Source organism: Euphorbia lathyris, chromosome 2, assembly GCF_963576675.1.
Source record: "Euphorbia lathyris chromosome 2, ddEupLath1.1, whole genome shotgun sequence".
Lineage (NCBI taxonomy): Eukaryota > Viridiplantae > Streptophyta > Magnoliopsida > Malpighiales > Euphorbiaceae > Euphorbia > Euphorbia lathyris.
In genome coordinates this window covers 107,848,139-107,856,215 of record NC_088911.1, presented here as the reverse complement: position 1 = coordinate 107,856,215, position 8,077 = coordinate 107,848,139, and the positions used below count along the sequence as shown (strand labels likewise).

At 41.4% G+C, this 8,077-nt stretch overlaps 1 long non-coding RNA gene across 1 annotated transcript; it reads left to right on the top strand.

The window, feature by feature from the left end:
• Window positions 1-368: 368 nt before the first annotated feature.
• Window positions 369-2,673, top strand: LOC136220922 (uncharacterized). The gene is made up of 2 exons (XR_010684763.1): window positions 369-1,030; window positions 1,921-2,673. It is a non-coding gene; the product is annotated as an uncharacterized lncRNA (long non-coding RNA).
• The last annotated feature ends 5,404 nt before the right edge of the window (window positions 2,674-8,077 follow it).

Below are 8,077 nucleotides of genomic sequence, written 5' to 3'. Positions count from 1 at the left end.
TTTAAAGTAAATTGCATTTAATAATTAAAAAGATAATATTATGCAAAAGAAAAAATAATAATAATATGACTAACCATATTTGATTAGATAGTGAATGTCTAGCCATCCGAAGCCAGCCAATTTGAGGAATGTTTTTACTAAAAACCAGCTCACGTGCCATATGAAAGCAATTGTCGTAAACAAAATAGAGATAACAGTAACGCACAAAAATTTCAACTTTCTTTTTCCATTTCCTGCAAGGAAAAGCCTCATAAAAAGCCAAGTCTTACCCTTCAATTACTTATAAATAAAATACAAAAAAAAAAGATATGAAAAAATGAAAATAAATTATTAACAGAAATAAACCAAATCATTTCCGGCACCCTAGAGCAAAAATAATGATAAGTATAGACATAGCGAAATCTTAGCGTCTCTCCACCGCCACCATCATTTATGGCATCATGTGAGAGTTTTGTTGCCATCTCTCCTCCTTTAATCTTCTGGGTTGTGAGAGTTTGGTTTGTTTTTCCACTCTGTATCTGTGAGGGTACGTTTGTCTACTTATCGCTGTTTGCATCTGGTTTCTTGAATCATTTCTTGCGATTTTTCCCTTGGGTCTCTGTTCTCGTCGCTTCGTCGAGGGAAGAAAAGGTTGGTGGTTCTTGCAGCTTCCCTTGGTGCTGCTTGTCTGGTGAGGGCCGGTTGATTATGAAAGTTGTGGTCGTCGTTTCTCTTGGGCTGCCTTGCGATTCTGATCGTTAGTTTCAGACCTGGTTTCGTGCTCTCTGATTGTTACGGCTTTATTACTCTCCTGCTTCTGTTTTGCTGGAATGGACTCTGCACTCAACCAGTTGACGTTATCGGATGGGGAAGAGGAGGAGCTCGACCGCAACGGTCCATCCTCTAACCCGATCGCTAAAAGTAGTGGCTTATCGTTGGTTGGCAGGTTTCTGACTGACCGTAATATCAATACTATGGCTATGAAAGCTCGGTTATGTACCCTTTGGAGACCAGGAAGAGGTGTGGCAATTTCAAAACTGTCTGCTAATAGGTACGTCTTTGAATTCTTTCACGATATTGATAAATCCCGTGTACTGGCTGGAGGGCCTTTGATAACCATTTATTAGTACTTGCTGAATGGAAGAATGAACCTTCTCCAGAAATGGTTGAGCTGAATTTTGCAGATTTCTCGGTCCAAATTCACGATTTACCTATAAGTTCTATGTCTGAAATTGTGGGTAGACAAATAGGAAACTTTATTGGTAAATTTGTCGAATATGACTTGAATAATAATGTTGGGATGAAAAGGCAATTCATGAGGCTTAGGGTTTCTATTGATGTTAGGAAACCCTTGAAAAGAATGAAAAAGATTCGTAGGGGTAAGGAAGATTTGGCTTATATTTCCTTTAAGTTTGAGAGATTGGGTACATTCTACTATATTTGTGGCTTGCTAGGGCATACTGATAAGTATTGTGAGAAGTTGTTTTCGCTTAAGCCTCAGGAAATTACTAGGGAATGGGGTGACTGGTTGAACGCCCTAGTGAGAAGATTGGGCGATGTTTCCAATATGAAGTGGTTTAGAGAGCCAGGAGGTCAGGTTGGTGGGTGATAGGGGTCAAAAATCCCTATCTTTGGGTACGGTTTTAGGACGGTTTTTAGTGTTAATTCATAAATAAGCGAGCAATTCTCGCATTTATATGCTTTTGTGTGAGTTAGTTAGGAATTGGAAATGTTTTATTAACTTTTCGTTGTTTAGGCTCGTTTTCTGATCATTTTAGGCAAATAAGGCCAAAATGGCATGTATGTTATAATTCCGTTATCTTTTATAGCTAATTGATCCGCCAAAAGTCGCACCAAACGGAGCGTTTGCTCAAAATGAGCGATTGGCGGGTCAATTTAGCCTTGAGACTAATGCTATTTGGAGTTTTCATGCATGCACAGGGATAAGTTCGGGCGAAAATTACATCATGGGACATCGAGCAACCGTGCAGGGCAAAACCGCTCGTCCGATTGGCCTTTTAGGCCAGCTCGCCGAGCAGACCTCCAGGGGCCTGCTCGGGCGAGCTGGCCATACCAGCTCGCGACGAGCTGGCCTTTAGGCCAGCTCGGGCAAGCTGGCTATGCCAGCTCATCGAGCAGGCCTCTAGGGGCCTGCTCGGGCAAGCTGGCCATGCCAGCTCGCGGCGAGCTGGCCTTTATAGGCCAGCTCACCGAGCAGCGCACCCTGCTCGGCGAGCTGACCTGCGGGAATTGGTCAAAAATATCAGTTTTGCCCCCACGACTCCACGACCGGTCCCACAACTTCCCACCTGCATAAAGACATGAAATAGGTCAAAAAGAGGGCCCGAGCTGCGTCTAAAAATAAGAATTTCCAATTGTAAATTAGATATCTTTCATTATTGTAATTTACTTTAGCCTTCCCCCTTGAGAAATCCTCTCCACCTCTTCCATCTTCTCCAACCTCCATTGAAGAAGCTCCGAAGCTCCGCATCTCCACCGAGCATTATTCAAGGTCCATCCTTAAGACCTAGGAAGCCGGCTGCAGAGTAGACAGGTTCCCTGAAAGGGATTTTCGTATCTCCTTTTATCTTTCCTTGTTTGTACTCTTTGATACAGTCTATGAATCCTAGTCTAATTGTATCCTGTGACATTGTTCTTCGCCTTTAATAATATTTTAGCTCTTATTTTGTTCTATGATTATTTGTTTAATCTTTGTCTTACGCTTTATTCTATTGGTTTAACTCATTCAAAAGCCCCAAAATCTAGTAGGCACATATTGTGAGCTGAATCTGACCTAGTCAGAGCCTAGAAGATTGACGACCTCTTAGTTGATTAAGCCCAAATTGCTGAGCCTTAGACCTAGTTTCGGCCTTACAAGAGAATCACGCACTAGGAACTTCAGGAGGGTAAGTAGGGTTAATCGCCTTGAATACAAGTGACTTAGATTAGGGTTTTAATTAATAGACCTAATAATCTAACTTCATTATTATCGTTCATACCATGTTCCTTCGGGTAATTGCATTAGTGAAAGATCACCTAGGAGTAGTATAACTTAATTAGGAGTAGTTTAACTTAATTAGGCGTAGAATAACTTAGTTAGAATTAGTGTAATTTAGCTAGGAGAAGCGTAATTCACCCTAGGAGTAGATTAACTTAAACAAACAAACTCAAAACCCACAAAGCCTAGATAACACCTGAGACCAAGTAGCTCGATACTTGTGGTAAATAAGTCCTATGGATTCGATACTTGGACTTTCCAGATTTTATTACTTGATAACGACGGGGTACACTTATCCTTTAGTCAGCCTCAGCGGAACCGAACACCGAAAGCCGCTGAGGCGCGTCAAGTTTTTGGCGCCGTTGCCGGGGATTTATTTCTTCTGCAATATCGAACCAAAGGTCGATTTGTTAGTTTAGGCATTCGTTTGTGAATATCCTTTGTTTATATCGTTTATACCTAAGTATATATGACTCTTCTATACTTGTTTATATCTACCGTGTTTATTCATAACATGTGTAGTTGTTCATACCTATACTCGTTTATACTTGTTTATACAAACGTATGTTTATACTTGTTAATATCATCTATACTTGTCTATCTATACTTCTTTATATCGTTTATACTTGTTCATTCTTATGCTTATACTTGTTCATATTCTGATTCATACTTGTACATACTTGTTTATCTCTACTAGTTTGTACCATGTACACCAATCTATATCTGTCAATATAAACCGATAAGAACACTTGTATAAAACTGTGTGACCTTGTATGATAACACTATAAAATGTTTTATATGTTTATACTTTTCTTCCATAGGAAAAATTTCTGCTTTCATTTATTTCTTGTATTTATTTCTTCTCAGCATATGCCTACACGATCAGCGGGAATACCGTGTGTCCCTCTTAACCTTGAACTTGAACGTACTCTTCGCAGGAGCAAAAAGATTGGAACGCTGAAGCAAGACGAGATCATCGAGCCTATCAAAATGGCTGAGACTACTCCTCCTAACAATGACCGGAACACTGAGAACACTAGACCAGAAACTGACACTCGTCTGATGAGTGAGATTCTGGCACCACACTGACACCAACATTTTTTCGGCATTGCTGCTCCGAATATTCCGGCCAACACATACAAAATCAAGTCAGGCATAATTCACTTGATTCAACAAACCGGACTGTTTGGAGGGAAGCACATGAGAGCCTGAATGATCATCTGGATCGCTTCCTAATGTGTGCAGACACTGCGAGAACAAATGGGGTTCCCCAAGATGCTGCTAGGCTGAAGTTGTTCCCATTTTCTCTAACTGGGCAAGCTTTGGAATGGCTAAGAACACTGGAGCCCGGATCAATCACAACTTGGGCAGGATTGGAAAAGGAATTCTTGTCCTACTACTTTCCTCCCTCGAAGATAACAATGCTCAGGGGTGAGATCACCTCATTCCACCAACTGATAGCTCCCATGTATATGAGGATTTTAGGATCATTTGGGGTCGTTTTTGCCTTATTTCTGCTTAACCACATACCAATCTGTTATCTTTTAGCTAGAAGTAATGATTTCCGTTACTTACGGCATTCTCTGTATTTTCAGGTGCTTTTTAGGACGTTTTGAGCATTTCAGGACATTTCAAGGGCCACCAGATCAACTGCTGGAAGCAAGGACCGAAACAGATGCGTCCAAGAGGGGTTCGTGGACTTTCCAGCACCTGTCTCGTCGAGACAGTGCCTGTCTCGACGAGACAGGCCCGCGACTCGCCGAGACACTGTTAGTCTCGACGAGACGAGGCAGCCCGGCGGTTTCCAGAAGAGGCCATCGCGTGGTGTCTCGACGAGATGACCAGTGTCTCGTCGAGACACCAACTTGTCTCACCGAGACACGTCAGGTCTCGACGAGACGAGACGCTAGGATCATTTTCCCAGCGCCTTCTCACCTCTAGGGCGCGAATTTTGGCCAAAATAATGCCCAAAATACCCCCAAAGCACCTGCTGCTATAAATAGAACATGATGCCTCCTTTGTGAGGGTTACTTCTTCTTTTTATTTTTCTCTAGCGGCATTGTTAAATTTTTCTTCTTCTTCTTTCTAGCTTTGAGAGGAATGGAGAGTTTTAAAGATCGTAGTTGTTGATTTGAAGATTGGGAAGGAGAGTTCTCTCGATATTTGTAATCAGAATCAGACAAATCGGGTTTTAGATTTCTAAACTCATAACTCTGTCTTTTACTTTTCGCTTCTTAAGTCAATATGCTTCATATTGATGATTTATGTTTCTGCAAGTTGTTTAGTTTGACCATGAACTAACCCCCATCCAATCTGGGATGGGGATGGAATTGATTGTGTGACCTAGAATGGTAGAGATTTGGGTTTATGGGAGTTATTCCCGATTGATCAGATTATTCGAGCTTAATGCCTCAAATTTGTCAGACTTAGGAGTGGATGTTAGAATGAGAATCGATGATAATCAACTAACCTAAAATTAAGAACAACAAGCTCTTCGAAGTTGACAAGTTTAGGATGGTGGATAGGTGATCCCTGACCAAGGAATCGCTTATCCGGAACCGGAATGATCTGACCTCGCTAGAGACCACTAGGAGTGCGGATTTGTGGCTGGGCTACGACTCTAGCCTTGATCACTATTGAACCTGACCTTTTGCATGACCTAGGATTTGCAATAACCAAGTTTGAGCGAAAGGACCACTTAAGATTGACAGACTTGAAGTGGTAAATTCTGTGATTACCGTCAATTATCATTAGGATATAAACCTGAATCCCGTAAGCCATACTAGGGAGCCAATCAAGGGGAACCCTCATCCCGGATTGCTTCATCAATTATACTATTTCCTCTCACAGTAAGTTTCTTTTATGTTAAGTTTTAAAACAGTTTGTTCATTAATTCTCAGACATTTACACAACATCCTGAACAATTGCTAGTCTTTGTTAGCTGAATAATTAATTGTGACAACTAGTCCTTGTGGTTCGATCTCGTGCTTAAGCACTGTACTACTTGTTGAGATAGGATTCACTTCTCCTGTTTATCGCTATACACTTTAGCAGCATCACCAACCCGAGCATGAAGCGCTCCACACATCTTGGACCCGATTCAGAAAAATGTTGCGCATGTGCCCTCATCATGACATACCCAAACATCAATTGGTGAGCGTCTTCTATCACGGATTGACACCCACTGACATGGCTATTGTAGACTCCGCGGCGGGTGGAGATTTGTTCAGAAAGACAGCAACAGAGGCGTATGACATGATTAATGAGCTGGCTAGGAAGAGTGTGCAGTGGCAAGAGGAGAAACTCGCTGGCCCCACAAGGCAGCGGGTGTTTGCTGTGGAAGAACAAGAACAAAATCCGGGTGTTGCGGATTTGAGTAGGAAGATGGATGTCCTGTTGGCTAAATTCAGCCAACCTCCCACCTGTGTGCACTGTGACGACGACCACCATGGAAAGGACTGTCAAGCAGGTAGCCCTTTCGCTGGAGATGGGGTGGAAATGGTCAATTATATTGGGGGGCAACCGAGATACAATCAGAACTATAACAACTACAACCCCAACAACCACAACTCCTACAACAACTATAGGAGGCCTCAGCACCCGAACCTATCTTACGGAAATTCAAATCAGAATGTGCTTAGACCTCCCAGCGGTTTTGTTCAGGAACACAGAGAGCAGGGGCTTGGCATGCCCCCATATCAACAGCAGAACCAAGGGCCAATGCAACCTCCTAAGGAATCTGACGAGGTGGTTACTCTCTTGAAAGAGATTTCGGCTAGGCTTGCCAATAATGAATCTTTATGCAAAGATCTAAGCAATCAGGTAACCCAGATCAATAGGGACAGGCAGGAAAGGCCACAGGGTTCTCTCCCGAGCACAACAGAGAAGAATCCAAAGATCCTGAGAAAGGATTGAGTAAGGGGGAGAAATCGGGTTCTCCTCGGTTTAAATCCAAAACTTGAACAATTATTTCTGCAATTTTCTTTTCCTTTTGTGTTAATTTTGGTTGTTATTTTTAATTCGCATTTTTGTTATTGCATTGTCAAGTTTTGCACCCCATACTCTAAAAAAAAAAAAAAATTCAACCAGCACCCCAGCTCGGGCGAGCTGGGCTCTGCCTCCCAGCTCGCCGAGCTGGTCGGCCGAGCCAGCCAGCTCTGCTGACACGGGGCTGTTCGGGATTTTTTTAAATCCCGAACTAATTATATATATATATATATATATATATATATATATATATATATATATATATATATATATTAGGGGATGACTCTTCATCCCCTTCCTTACCTTCTTCTTCTTTCTTCTTTTCTTTCTTTCTTTCTCTCTTTTTCTTTTTCTTTCACAACCTAACCCCCCAAATCCACCATACTAACCCGAATTCAACAAACGAGGTATGGATTCTTACCTATTCTTGATTTCTAACATGTTTCTAGGCTTAGATTTTAGTTTAGGGTGTTAATTTTTGAGATTTGAGATAAACCTAGGTTTTGGGGATTTTATCCTTTTTCTCAAATAATCTCTTATTTGTTTTTAATTCTTGATCTTCTTGCAATATATATTAACATTATGATCAATATGTGCTTTGGGTATGATTGTAGTTCTTAATTTGTGAATATTTGGAGAAATTACCCAATTTAGGTAAAGTCTCCATTTTAGCTCAAAATTCAACTATTCAGTTTATAGTTGGAAACTTGCCAATGAGGTTCTATTTCACATTCTTAACACGTTTTGGTCACTGGGCACCTCTGATTTTGCACGAATTTAGGATTACGGGTGAATTACTTAGGGACTGAAAGCTTATGGTTTTGGTCCCTAAGTTTCTAAACTATGGTTTATGCCTCTCTATTGGTTATTTGGGGGTTTATGTTGTATTTTCTTCTAATTAGTCTGTTTGGTCTATCTCTCAGGTACTATGGGTAGAAAAGGCAAGGCCAAGGTCACGATTGACAATGAAGCCGATTCTGACATCGAGTTCAACGATGCCCTGCAAGCTAAGTATAATCCTCCTTTTGGATTAGTCAATGAGCGTGAGGGGTTGTTATATGACCGGTTTTCTAAGCAAGACCTTGCCACACGAATCATCATTGATCCGAGGTG